The 14,732-nt window shown below is 41.9% G+C and overlaps 1 protein-coding gene across 1 annotated transcript in view; it reads left to right on the top strand.

Moving 5' to 3' along the window:
* The first annotated feature begins 1,535 nt into the window (after nt 1-1,535).
* Nucleotides 1,536-14,732, top strand: part of SNRPB2 (small nuclear ribonucleoprotein polypeptide B2) — a 35,472-nt gene continuing 22,275 nt past the window's right edge. The window contains exon 1 of the mRNA XM_059720114.1: nt 1,536-1,745. The gene's annotated coding sequence lies outside the window, so the exon portion shown is untranslated. The remainder of the gene's footprint in view (nt 1,746-14,732) is intronic.

Raw genomic sequence — 14,732 nt, 5'->3', positions numbered from 1 at the left:
GTTTTCCCATTTGTCTTACATCAGAAGTAGTCCTAGGATATGCAATTAATCTAAAATGGTGTCCACCAGCAAGCAGTGCTGGATAATATTGGTACCAGAGGAAATTTGGACTGATTAAAAAACCCAACCAGACATAAATCCCTCTTCTTTCCATGAGTTATATAAGCCTGAAGTATTAGCTTATATGAAAAGAAAAACAAAGCAGTGCCTTTATCTATAGCCATGGTAGTTTTATGTAAGGTTTCGGTGGTGGCTTAATAATTTAATTTCCTTTTACAGAATAATTTAATATTAGCTTTCCCCACTGGGTTATTTTTCCCCACCATATTGCTGGGGGTGGAGGGGCTTTGTCAGCTGTGGATTTAAATAAGATACAGTGAAGAAGGACTCTTGGCAGCAAGCAGAACTAGTTTCTCAGTTAACAATCAATGCACAGGCTTGCATTGCTGTCACAAATATTGATACACTGTTTTGTGTCCCAAGTCAAATTGCTGTTTAGCTTGGTGGAACAATCAATCATATCCCAGGATAAAAGTTCTTTGAAAGATCATGCTTAACTCTCTGGCAGCCCTAGTTTGAAGATGGGGCCAAGAAACCCTTTTGATTATTAACATTGTTCTATGACAGATTGTATAGGGATATTCTTTCCCAGATTGTTTTCCTGGATAAAAGAGTCCTGGGAGCGAGGAAGTGTGTGAGTAATGTATTTCAATCACATTTAGCTGATATAAGGGGTTAGTGGCCTCTTTGGGTAATATATAGCTTGGACTGAGTTAGCCTAAAATGAGTTTAAGATGAATTCCCTGCAGAAATGGTTCACATCGTGTGATCTGGCTGCTGAGTAGTATTTCTTAAGCGACAGTGTTCCAATCTGACTTTCTCAAAGGTCATGATTACTGAGCAAGGTTAATATGGGAACACTTCTTTCCTACAAGCAAGGTCCTTAAGGCATCAGGTTTTTCAAAGAATTTACTAAAAAGAGGTTAGGAAGCATTTAATGTATAAACTCTAAAGCTGATACTTCACTGCCCTGCTGCTTGTGTAGTCATTTGTGTAAGTGCAAAGGGGTACAAAATGTTGCCATGTCAGAGTAGCAACATGTTACAGTCAGTTTGTGCTGGTGAATATTACTTTCTAGGGTGTGTCAGAACCCATTAATTAGATGCCTATAGCACAGAGGAGAATTGGTATAGCCCAGAGGAGAAATGACATAGCACAGAGGAAAATTCCATGGGTTCGATACATATGGCATAGTTTTGCTGTCAATCATTCTGGTGGCAGTAACTAGGTCATGGAGGAAAATTCCGCTATGCCTGAACCCAGTAACCAAATGCTACAATAGTGGAAAATTACAGTTTAGAAAAAAGTTCCCGCCACTCATATGCAAATTCACATTATTATTGGCCAGTTTTAAATTATTCCTACGTGGCGACTAGCGATTGGCTTGCTAGCCATATAAGAGGTTGAAGCAGTTTCTGCCCAAGTTGGAGAACTCCACATACATCTCGTGGAGAGCTCTGAGCACGCTGTGGAGCCTAGCAAACTCCGCGTGTGTCTTAGAGAAGGACTTAGGGGCCTGATCAACCTCTAATCGCTCCCCGTCACCGACCTAGACCTAGACGTAACCCGACAACTGCCGGCTCGACACATTTGCAGACCGAATGAACTTTGTAATTTCTGCCCGACCCAAGTTTTGTTTACAACTGTAATCGAAGCAAGCTTCTGGCCTGCACTGTACGAGCAGTGTAAGTAAACAACCTTTTTGTTTAATCAAAACGCGTCAGTACCTGATTCCACTCCAAGCATCACAAGTGCCCGCCCGCCGACTAGGGCTCCCAAGGCCCCGAACCCCGCGCCGCGGCTCTTGGCGGTGACAGGGTGCAGGGTGATAAAGGTCTACAAAGAATATTCGCTTTTAACACATGCAGTCAGATTAAAGTATGGATTGCTTCAGAGCCTGGATTTTATGTGGTGTATTCAGACAACACCACTGTTAGCTGAAATGTGAAAAAGGACAGGAAACAATAGGAAAGAAAACCCAAGCAGTTTGTGCATTTTTATTGTTGCTGTTAACATTTGAAAGGGCAAACTAGGCTGCATCATGATGGAATCTAAGTAATTAGATGGTTTTCTTCAAGGATAATTTTGTATTTGAATAGTTGGCCAGTTTCCCAGTAGAATCCTAGTAAGTTTGTCACAATTTAGTTTTGACTATGCCCCAGTCTGTTCCTGAAACAAAGAAACTATGAACTATATTTTACTTAAGAGTCGTTTATAAATCCACAATCTAGTCTAGTGCTTCCAGTGACAGCTCTGCTATCCAGAGACTGTCTTTATTCTATGCCTGTATGTAAAGGGAACAATCATCCTGGACTTTTTGGGACAGTTCTGAATTTGGGGGCTGTGTCCTGGTGTCCCCAAAGCTTCTTTGAAATTGAATTTTTATTCCAAATTTGAAAAATTGGTCCTGATTTGGTGACTGAGATTCACAAATTATTCAAAACTGACTATCCACCATCAGTTTCAAGGGTGCTAACAGTTGCCTGTAAGGTCTCTGGGCACATACCCGAGATTTTACTTCCTTGAAAATGGTTGCTTTCTCTGTATAGTGCATAGCAGAATGGGATTTAGATCTTTGTTTGGCTTTTAGTTGTTCCTGTAAAGAATGATATTGTGTAGGTCAGTCCATATAAAAATCCTTACATTTCCAGGAACACAATTTAGATTTATCATTTCTGGTAAGCCTTTATCAGTACTTTAAAATACAGTGATTGAAGCCTGAATATTAGCAATAACTGATGTTCTATCAGTAATTAAACCAGTTTGGTCATTAATTATTAGGAATGTTGCCATCTCGTTTTAAAAGTGAAATAGGACAACTCCAAACATATCTGTAGGGCTTGGGGGAGAGATGGATACTATAAGGTAAAGGAAGAAGAAATTGTACTCTGAGGATAGGTGTACAGTCAGAGGTGCTGCTGTCAATCTGTGAGTACAGAACACAGAATCATATTGTGATAGCTTTAATCCAAGTAGAAGGGGTAGCAACATGGGTTAACAACACGAGTATCTATCTACCCAGATGGCTTCTGTAGTCCATGGTGAAACCTGAGATATTATGTTAGCACGCTGCCTCATGCTGCAATGGTACCTTCAACTGCAACTATGTACAGACCCTGAGAAAATTAGTTATAATGGCATCAAATTCATCTTGGAATTTTTAGATATCTGTCCAAAGCAAACATAACAAACCTGGATACACAGTTTTCCAGGATATACTGTAACCTCAGAGAAGAGTTGAAGAGACAAAAGTTGAACAAAAAGGAGGTTCTGATCCTATTCTGGCAGGAAAAGAACAGAGAACTAAGTGCCTTTTTTCGGATTTAGACATGGGAGGAGATGTCTTCCTACCTACTCTTGAAAATTCAGGAGCAAGCCAGGGAGCCTCAGCATAAAGAAGTCAAGAAGTAAGAGCCTAAAAGTTCACCTGGCCTGCTGCACACAAACTATGGTGAAGTAGGAAGGTTCAGAAAAGCCTTCCTGAAAGTGTATGCAAACATTTCCTGATTTTCATTAGAAGTTCATGGAAGCTTTGCAACACAGAGGTTGAAAAATATCTGTTTTTCAAGGAATGTTGAAAAATTGCTTTAATTTTATGTCAGTTTTCATGGCAAACACTGGTTTCAGTTTCAGCAAAATGAAACTACTTATATTATTTTTTGAAAAATACAGGTTTTAAAAACTATTTTAAAAAATGTATTTAAGTGATATATTTTTAGAATTTAGAAATGTTGTTTAAAATGTGTTTTGTATTTCACTTAAGGAAACAGAAAAATTAATAAAAAGTAATGTTGGCTCAAAAAAAATCTATTCTCAATGGAAAAGTAAGTTTGACAAAAATAAACCTTTTCTCAAACAAATGCTTTGACAAGCTCTACTTGGCACTTTCTCCTTTCAAGCTTAAAGCAGGACAGTTTTATTTGTTTTGTGTGATAGCTGAAAAGTATTGCAGATGTTAGTGTGCACAAAAGCAAGGTGAAAAGTATAGTCCCAAGCCACACTTGGAGTTAAGAATACACCACTGGAGTCAATCAGAATTTTTCTGTTGGGTTGTTTGGGAGTAAAACTGAACTTCTTACTATTAGGATCAGAGACTTGCGCACCAAGCCATTTGAGGAAAGGCTGAAGCAGCTGGGATTCTTCAGCCTGAAAAAGAGAAGGCTGAGAGGAGACTTGGTAGCAGCTTATATCAGGGGAGTACATCAAGAGGTTGGTGAACAACTGTTCACCAGGGCACCCTTGGGGAAAACCAGGAGTAATGGCTACAAACTCTTGGAAGACCATTTGAGGCTCAACATTAGGAAAAACTTCTTCATAATTAGAGTGTCCAGACTGTGGGATAAGCTCCCTCCAGAGGTGGTGCAATTGCCTACCCTGGAAATCTTCAAGAGGAGGTTGGACGGTCATCTTGCTGGGGTCACCTGATCCTAGCTGTCTTTCCTGCCTGGTACAGGGGGATGGACCCGATGATCTTCTGAGGTCCATTTCAGCCTTACAATCTATGAATCTAAATCCTTCCCCATAAATCAAATACCTCCACACTTGCATAGTTTTTGTTCACTTGACTGAAGGATATTTTAAAAGCTCTTGTGCTGGAAGAGAGATATTTTAGATTTCTCTGAAGACTAAAGAATATGAAAGCTAGTGGTAATTTTAAATTGTTTGAGTGTGTGTTCTTGCCTTACTGCAGTGACATATTCACATAAGCCAGGGTATGCTTAGTCTCTGGCCTGTGGGACAGACCTGGCCTGTGGAGTCATGTCATCTGTCCTGGGCTGCCCATACGTCTGAAATTTTGGCAGCAGGAGAGTGGTGGTAGCATTAATTCACACTCCCCTGCTGCCAAAATTTCAGACCAGTGGGGAGTCTCACGGGCTGGGTAACATGGCCGTACACACTAGATCACAGGGCTGAGCTAGTGTGGTGCCTGATCCCAGCATGTGAGTCTGGATCCAGCCAGTGTGGATCCTGATCCAGGGTCTCAGAGCATGGCAAGTCCCAATCCATGCACAAAGGGCTGCATCTAGATGCATAGGGCTGGATCCAGCTAGCCTACAAACTGACCCACCCTAGACATCTGGCCTCTGGGCCCAAAGGTTGGTGCCACTGACATAAGCAATAGTTTTCAGCTTGGAACATATATGTTCAAACACCTATTTTCATCTTACTATTGGGGAAGGGGAATTTACAAAACCAGAGGTGGGGTCTCATATTACATGAAGTAGATGATTCATATACTTTAGGATCTATTTTCACCAGTCATGGAGTCACTTCACATAGTTTAGGAAGCGGTGGTAAAGAGGCACAGACCTGTTCCATGCTTACACTGAAGACTTTCACTCCTTCTTTATAGTCTTTGGGAGACAAGTGGTGTAACCCCAGTATTGGTGAACCTGAGAAAGGGTGTGTACTGTGCTGAGGCTAAAGAGCAATGGGCATAAGTCATTCTGAAGAGCTGCCTGCTGAGTCCTGCCATGGCTGCAAGCATAAGGCAGCACAACATGATCAACCTTTTCTGCAACCGGTCTAGCAGTAGGAGTAGTGAGAGAATTTACAGCTAGCTTGAAACTACCAATGATGGCAAATTTATAGCCAGCCCAAGTTCCAGAGATGGTGTGACATACCTCCAGCGCTCCAGTGTCTTCTGTGACTGAGAACTAAATGATTTAAACTGATAAATGGTTGAGGGAAGGAGAAGCAATCAAAATAATTCAAGAGGCTTTATTAGTATCCATACAGGGAGCTGGCAGAGCCTCAGACAAGGCCAGACAGAACTTGTTAGAACAGCTTAAAACCACTGTTAGCTCTAGCTGTTGTAATCATTAAACACAAGACTCTTAGTAAGCACGCTTATTTATAGCTTCATAGCTTGATGCTGCCATTGCCCTGAAAAAGAGACTTGGATAATATGAGAAAGTGTCTACAGCTCCCTATAGGTAGTTATCATTGGCCAGGTCCCACATTATACTGACCATAAGTTCCTAATAGGCAACTATGATGAGCGCATAATATTTCATTGAGTGTCACGCATGTTCTCTTGAATTTGTTTTATTGATATGGTGTGAGTGGTCTCTATGACTAGAGAGTTTGGAGATGCATGTACCATTGTTATTCTTATATTTGTATGAATTATGGCATTTTATATTAATGTATTTTGATGTCCCCTATTCTGGCCAGGATTGGTTAATAGAGCAATAGTTATCTTAAGTGTTCCTCCCCTCTTCACCCTCAAGAGAAGCAATCACTGAATTAGCATTTGACAGGGACATTTTTAAGGGCTAGTCAAGTAGGCCCTTCCAGACAATCATGAAAATTAAATTTTCAAGTTATTTCTAACAGTAGGGAGAATAAGTAAAAGACTATATTTAAGGTATTGAATTAGTCATCTTTGTCTGAAAGAATGAAAACAGTTGCCTGGTCATAATTAGATCAGGAAAGACTTCTGATCTGGTAAACATGTACATCTGGGGGCAGGAAGTTACACAAATATTATGGACTCCCCAGGAATTCAGTGGATGATATATGCAAACGGCCAGATAAGAAACTATACTTAAACCTTGTCATGAGGCCAAGTGTTTGTCTAAAGTGAAGTGAGCAGGGAGCAGAGTGTGGGGGAAGAGTCTGGGAGGGCTTCCGTCCTTCCCTCTCCATACTCATCCCCCACCTCCCTGCCAGGCAGATCCCAGCTGGGATCCAGTGCCCAGGTTTTCCTCCCCACCCCTTTCTCAGCTGGCCGAAGGAGTGATAGTGCTCCAGTTAGGGAACAGAGGAGCGGGGCTAGCCTTGCTCTGCTGGAGCAGACAGCACAGCCCAGGGCTGGGATCACTTAAACTGGTTTATGTGTAACTTCTGTCCCTAGCCATAAGGGCTCATGGCTGACCCTCAAACCGATTCCCCTCCAAGGACACACATTGCTCAATTATAAATAATAGAAAAAACAGTACAAAAAACCCAACTCTTTCCTCTGTCTCTGCCAAAGGAAATGTCATCCTTTGGCAGCACCTGCCTCAGGGCAGGCAGCCTCCCATACTTTTAAAGATCCTGGGCTGGCTATCCCCATCTCTTTCCAGCTTGGCTGGCTATGCATTTTTCTTGGTTCATGGCCCAATCTTTCCCCTGATCCAGTCTTATAATACAGAACTGGGGAGCAGCACTGTTAGCAGCTCCTGCCACCCTGGGGGCTGATGTAGTTTGCAGGGGCCTGTGGGGCCAGAAGCAGGAACAGTCTTCAGCTCAGGGCAGCCTCCAGTCCTTTTAAACGAGGTCCCTTTGGGTCCCAATGTCTATGAAATCTATTATATCTAAAGGCCGCATCTGTTTTGTCTTTTAGATGCTACATCTTCCTAAAGTGACATACCTTACAGTGAAAGAAGCCTCCCTCTATTTTGAGACAGCAGCCCTCATGGACTGCCCCTGATTTTTTACACTAATCCATTTATCACTGATCCTGTCCCTCTCTGATCCTGGAGTAACAGCCACAGATAAGACCCAGCTGGAAGCAACAGAACTATATTACTTCCCATATTGAAATCCAGGAGCAGAGCCAAGAGAATGTCATATAGAAAGCAACAGTTTCCCTGATCTATTGTCTTCCAAATCTGGCTCTCTGTCCTGAAGTAAGGGAAGCTTCATTTGGTATGACACTTGGGCATGGTTGCAATTTTAGGGCCTAGAACTAGAATGTCTCAACATGGGAAAGTTGGCTTGCAAATGGGATCCCAGCCGACGTGTAAGATAAAATAGAGAATGTGAGAAAACAGGTTTTAGGTGGCATGCATATAGTTAATATTAAGAGAGAAAGAGGAAAAGCCAGAGAGTAAATCTTAATTTCCCTAACACAAAGCCTTGATTTCATCCAAGCAAAATGTAATACATAAACATACATATATATTCCAATATTCTTATATGAGTATGTATAAGAGTATTAGAATTAAAATACCAGAGCAGTATAAATTCCATTATCTATAGTATACTAGCATAGTATGGCATTTGGAATTGCTGATCCTAATAAAACTGAAGATAATTATCCCAAACTGGTATACAACTCAGAGAGGAATGCATGTACATTACCCACAACAATAAATCAAACTGGTGTTCTACTTATCTCCCCAATGAGAAACTACAATGGGGACAGATGGTACTGTCACTAATCAATAATAATAAAGGGAAAAGCCCAAACATCCAGAACTAATTTGGAACCATCTGCATGAAATTAAAAACACTGCCACATTTCAACCCTTTCAGCATGTTAGCACATGAAAATTACTAAATGATCAGGAATTACCATAATGATAAACATACCGAACCTGAAGAATTCTCATGTCTTATTGTAATGGCATTGTTAAACGTAAATGTAAACAACAAAGGGCTTTTATTTCAGATAGCTAAGTAGCGGTTCTCAGTAAAAGACACAGCACCTTCATGACTGATGATGCTGAAAACATTAATCTGTGGATAAAAACCCTTCAACAAAATAAAAGGAAAGAAAAAGCTACTTCTGGTAGGGAAAGAAAGTGAACACAGGAGGAACAGGGCAAGAAATTAGCAAATGATTAAAGAAATACCATAACTCCATTATACTGAGGTTTCTTAGGCATTAGATGAGGGACCCTCTAAGTTTAAAGAGGACCATGGTAAGATTTTTTTAGATGAATCTGATTCATCAGACAAACTACTTTGAAAAGAACTAAAACAGTAAAGTACAGAGAAAAATGAACTGCCTCATTATTAACTGAGTGTTCATCCTCATGGAGCAAGCAGTTTGCCTTGAAAATGGTATGGGCAAGGCAGATGAGAGTGCTGAGAATGGCATTTGGGAGGGAGAGGAAGTGAGAGCACTGGAAATTAATAGAGGCAGTATTGCAGATATAAGTGATTTTACACTTGGCTTCTGCTGGGAAAATGAAGGATCAGACAAAACCGTGTAGCAAGTGATATGAAATCAGTAACTTAAGTGTATATCTGATACGGGAACCTGCAGAAGGGATTAGCACCTAGCTCTATAATGATTTGGGTGAGGACAATAGTTGTCTTTGAATTGATGGGCTAGTTAGAACAGACAGTTTAATCCATTGACCAAATTCAGACCTCCTGTGATTCCTCTAGGATTTGATCTTTAATTTAAGATGAGGGAGAGTGTTGTTGAATTCAGGAAGACTACCTTTTGTGTTGCAAACCAGTCAAGACTGTATGAGGGTGGAGATGGAGTGACAGCCCCAGCAGGATCCAATATCAAAGGATTTCTGTAAGTTTGAAGCTGGTTCCACACAACCAGACTCTTTTGTGGAAACCTCCTACCATTTCTGAGCACCAATGTAGCTGCCCTGCTGGAAGTGATAGTATGGACAAACTGCTGTAATTCTGACCAATTTCAGGTACAAAAAGGCTAGGGCAGACAAAGCCAAAGGACACAGAGCAGGGGAAGCAATGTTTGGGGAACAGCAGCAATAGCAAGGACCCAGGCAGGCTGTGAGCTTAAATGCAGATCTTCCTCATGTTCTCTTCACAAATAGTTCCTTTCCTTTTGCATGGCACCTATTGACAGCAAACAGATCAAATCTTAATCTGATTGTGCAGCATTTTTCAGCTTTGTGCACACACAATGAAAACCCTATGCTGGAAAAAGAGAGAAGATCATATCAGAAAAATTGAACTCTGTGATGTGATAATTTGAACAATTCTCTTTCAGGTGAAATTGTAAGGGCTAAATTTCCCCAGCTGATGTGCAGCCCTCTTAGGGCCTGAACTAGCAGCCAGTTTACCTGTTTACAAATTTATGTATAATACAGTTTCTCTCCACCAACTAGGAGCTGCACTGGTTTCCATCTCCAGGCACACGTCTCCCCATTGCCTCCTCCTACAGTCTGAGGGAAAGCCCATAGACCAGAGTTGTCAACCGGGGGTACACGTATCCCTGGGGCTACTTAGGAATGCCCCAAGGGGTACTTGGGAATCGCTGTGCACTGCCACTGCCACCATCACTGCTGCATGCCTGTAAACTTGCGTGCTGCCATGCTGCCGCCGCTGCTTCACATTTGGCTGCTGAGAGGGACCCCGCACCCTGCTCCATGTCTGGAAGGAGGAACCTACCAGGAGGAGTACCCACCAGAAGGGGTGCTCTCCTTAAAAAAGTTGAAACCCCCTGCTACAGACCCCCTTTAATGTGGATAAAACAGTACAGAGAATCTGTGGTTTGTATCTGATATAAAGGGATGGTACCACTCTTCCAGTCTAGAGGCTGGTATATCAGCTCTGGGAGAGCATGAGTAATGAACAGCACACCCTCTTCATACCTTGGCCCTATATCATAGGTGTGTGTATGAGAATTCATCATGCCAACCACTGATGGCATTCAGGTGAAAAGAGATCTACAGCAGTAGTTTTAAGTGGCAGGCAGCAAGTTTATGTACTAGGCACTTAAGGAATCCAGTGCAAGATTTCCCTTAACAAGATCCAAAACTTGGAGGGAGATTCTTCTTAGGCTTACATGTAGGATTAAGCGCAGGTATTTGATTCTCTCCTACTTCTTTCTTTGAAGGGAACAGAAGGCATAAAGGGGAGAAGCTTTGTCTGCAAAAGATTTCAGAGAGGCACAAAGGGACACTAACAGACTTTCAAATGCCTTCATCTGATCTCTCATTAGATGAGGATTAATTTGTCACACGATTGGCCACTTTTAAAATGCTCTTCAGCCATTCATGTGTATCATAGCACAACAGTAGAGCGCTTTCAGGGGGCTGATCATGTGACAAATGTCACTTCTGTCAGTGCCCAAGGTCTACTAGTGAAATCCTAGGTCTTTTTAATTTTTAGGAGTTGGCCCTTTGTTCTTCCATCTACATTGGACAGCAGCTTCAATTTGCAGTGAATTAAGCAGGCTAAGAAACTACTAAATCAGGGGTTTTTAACCTTTTTAAATAAGTGTACCCCTGGCAGCCCCCTTTTTAATAAGTGTACCCCCAGGGGGCATGGTGAGTGGTTAGACACAAAGCAGTTGGTGGTGGGGAGTGGCAAGTGGCCAGGTTCGGAGGGTGGGGGGTTTGACAAGTGGCCAGACGTGGAACAGGGACGTGGCGAGCAGCAGAGCACCAGCAGCGCAGTGTCTGCGCGGCCCTGCTCTTGCCCCACCCTGGCCCTACTCCTGTGAGGCAGCAGCGTAGGGTGGTGGCACTCTGTCCCCACTCACCCCTATGTACTCCCTGGGACCTTTCAAAGTACCCCCAGGGGTACGCATACCCCCCTGTTGACAATCCCTGTACTAAATATTCATTTCTAAATCCTAGGCTTATTAACCTGACTTTGCCACCATAATGCTGTGGGCGAGGTGAAAAAACTGCCACCAAACAGTTTGGCCCCGATGAGAAAAATCACTTGCCGATCCAAAAAATAACTGATTGGTCAGAGCCACAGAACCCTAGAAAATACGGAGAAAGGGAAATTCTCTCTCCCTGACTGGCCAATAGAGGTCAGAGAAATCTTGCAAGTAAAAGCATTCTCTATTCCATTCCCTAGCCTGTGCTCTTCTCTTCTTCTGGGAATTTTTTTTATCGCACACAAATAAAAGAAGTCATCCGCTCAGTGATGGATGATGTTTTGCATTGCAGAGGTATAGAACCTTGATGATTTACATCAATGGTGCTCAACCTTTTTGACCAGATGGCTGGATGGAAAGTGTCAGATCCCTTCATGGTCCACATCTGGTGGGAGCCCATCTGGCCATGCAGAGAGGGAGTGGGGCAGCTTGGCCCTGATCTAGCTATGTAGTAGAAGTGGGCCTGGGCTGGTGCCAACCTGGCCCTTCAGGGGGGAAAGGCTGTGACTCAGCCCTGATCCAGCTTCATGGTAGGAGGGGCCATGGCCCTGCTCCAACCTGGCTGGGAGAGGGAACGGGGTGTGGCCTGGCTCTGATCTGGCTGTGCTGGAGGTGGGGGAGAGTCATGGCTCAGCTCTGCCCTGCTGTGCCCTGCAGGGCTTGGGTGTTTGGCAACAGGAAGGGGTGGCAGTACTGCCACGGCTTCCCCACCGCCAAATTTCCCAACATGTGGGAAGCCCAAATTTCCCAACATGTGGGTTGGATTCCAAGGCTCCACAGGCCACATATGGCTCACAGGCTAGCGGTTGAGCACCTGTGATTTAGGTTGTTGCAGGTGGATATTGTCTTTTGGTTGTGTATTTAAAATGGCAGATTAAAAAGAAGACAAATACAGGTTTCTCTCACTTTATGCTGTACTGCACATGTGTTCCTGGAAAACGGTGCACAACTCGAATTTGCATAAAGGGAACCCACTTTACAATGTAACAAATAGGGATACGTTCCAAGACCTCGACTGTATTGGCCCACAAACCCATTTCTACCACTTTTACAAGACAATTTTGGTACTCACCGACTGCAGACAGTGCATACAGGAGAGAATATTTTGGTGCGCGTCACTCCCACAATGCACCGGACAAAGCAGCTGACTGCAGGCTTCCACCACACCGATCACAGAAGAGTGAATTTACCTCGTATATAATGAATTTTTGGTATAAAAAGGGTCATCGCATAAGAGCTAATTCGCACATACAGACCCCCATAAAGCGAAGGAAACCTGTAGATATTGTTGATTCTGTGAAAAAAAAATGTGTTTTAAAATGATCCAAAGAATCAAGTTATGCATATTGTTGGATTATACAACTGGATTTTCTATTTACTGGTGCCCTTTCACTCACTGCTCCTCCATCTGACTGCATGTTTCATTCACTTATTTCGTCATTGTAAGCTCTTTGGAGCCACGTCCCAATCTTTCTATATTCTGACATTGTGCAAAGCACAGTGGGGCCCTGATGTGACTGAGGCTTTTGGGGATTCATAACAATCATCTTCTGACAAAATGAATTGAAGAGATAAAGTAGCTCTGGGAACCATATTCCTTCATTAGCACAATCGAATGGGTTTTGTGGAACAAGATGTTTGTGTGACCCTGTCCAGATTCCTCCTTTAAGTTCTATTGATTTTCAGCTTGGTTGTTGAAATGCAAAGACCAACAATACGTATTTCACAGTTTATGCTAGATATAACTAATTAACTACAAATGTCAAGTATCTATAATTTAATTAATTCTGCTTCATTTAACCACAGTAATTAGAATTTTTAAAACAATGCAACTGTTTGTTTTTCTTCTGTCATTAACAAGCGGTTTATAAAATTCTGTATCGGGGAACTGTGACATGGCGGGGGGAAAGAGCAAGCAGTAATAAAGACACTCAGGACATAATGATTTAGCCCTGAAAGAATAATAGTTAATAATATTAATATAAACAAAGGGCCTAATTGTATATTCTTCTATCATTGGAGTAGCTCCATTGACAGGCTTACCATAGTGTAACTGAAATGTTCTAGCTGGCACTAGAGATTATTAAAATTAAGACGTGTAAATACTAAAACTTTGAATGAACTTTAGGCCAAATCATCCAAGCATCTTTTGTGATTATCCAACAGCCCTCCTCACTAAGAGTTTCAGTAGTATTTTATTATTGTCTCCCTTTTTATCTGTCAGTTTACATTTAGGAATGGCTCCCATTGAGCTATCTATAATGACATCTAGATCACTTTCCTGAGCAGTCACAGGGTAATTTGGAATCTCTTATAAGTGTTCAAGTTATTTTTTTCAGGGTGCATTGCTGTGCATTTTTTGATAGTGGATTTTTTTTCTACCATCACTTGCCCCTTCACCTTGTTCTGTTAGCATAGAGAGATTATGTAGCCTGAGCCTTTGAACACTAATCAGTAAACCACTGCTGCCACCTCTGCCCCAACTTGCAATTTACACTCTCTGATGGTCATCAGTTTAACTGCCCAACACCTGATGAATCTTGGAGCGTATCACCTTCCTATTTGCACCCACAGATTGGTTAAGTTGTCCAACTTTCAAGACCTTTTCTGTCTTAAATTCTAGACCTGATGCATATTGATTTTGCTATTAAAGTGCCTTCACAAACTGATAGATACATTTGATTTGCTGAGAGGCTTCTACATTATTTAAGTTGAAATGCTGAGTGCTAAACGACTGAAAACAGATGGGGAAATTCTGACACATTACCCTACCTCTTCCTACATTAGAGAAAATCAGACCAAATGTGGAAGCAAAATAACAATGTCACTATATATGAAGCCAGCAGGTAATGACAAGTTCCCAATCCATCAAAACACTTAGCCCCTTCCTCCCTTTCTTTTAAGCACATGAGTAGTCCCACCAATAATGTGGAAATAATATCATACTAATGAGTAAAGAGATCCCATTTTACATCATTTTACATCAGCTACATTTTACATCAGTTTTGCACATCTGAGGGGTCTGGATGGCAGAAGTGAAAAGTGGAATGCACCAATATATGCATGTGGAACCAAAGAAGAGCTGCCAAGATTAAACAATGCTACAAAACATCCATGAGTGATATCTTCACCAAACAGAGCTTATGGTTATGATTTTATTTTGTTGCAATTACCTTTTTTTAAAAAGGGTGGTAAGAGAGTTCCAGAACTGACATTATTACAGGCTTCATAACTAACCACAGGAAGGAGGGAAGCTGCGTTAATTAATGTTGAATATTTGAAAAGGAATGAAGAGGGCAGGGAATAATGACTAAATATAGAAGTCTAAGAATCTTATCCTCTTCTGCTTTGTTTTCTGAGC

This window comes from Alligator mississippiensis, chromosome 1 (assembly GCF_030867095.1).
Source record: "Alligator mississippiensis isolate rAllMis1 chromosome 1, rAllMis1, whole genome shotgun sequence".
NCBI lineage: Eukaryota > Metazoa > Chordata > Crocodylia > Alligatoridae > Alligator > Alligator mississippiensis.
This window is presented reverse-complemented; position numbering and strand designations above follow the sequence as displayed.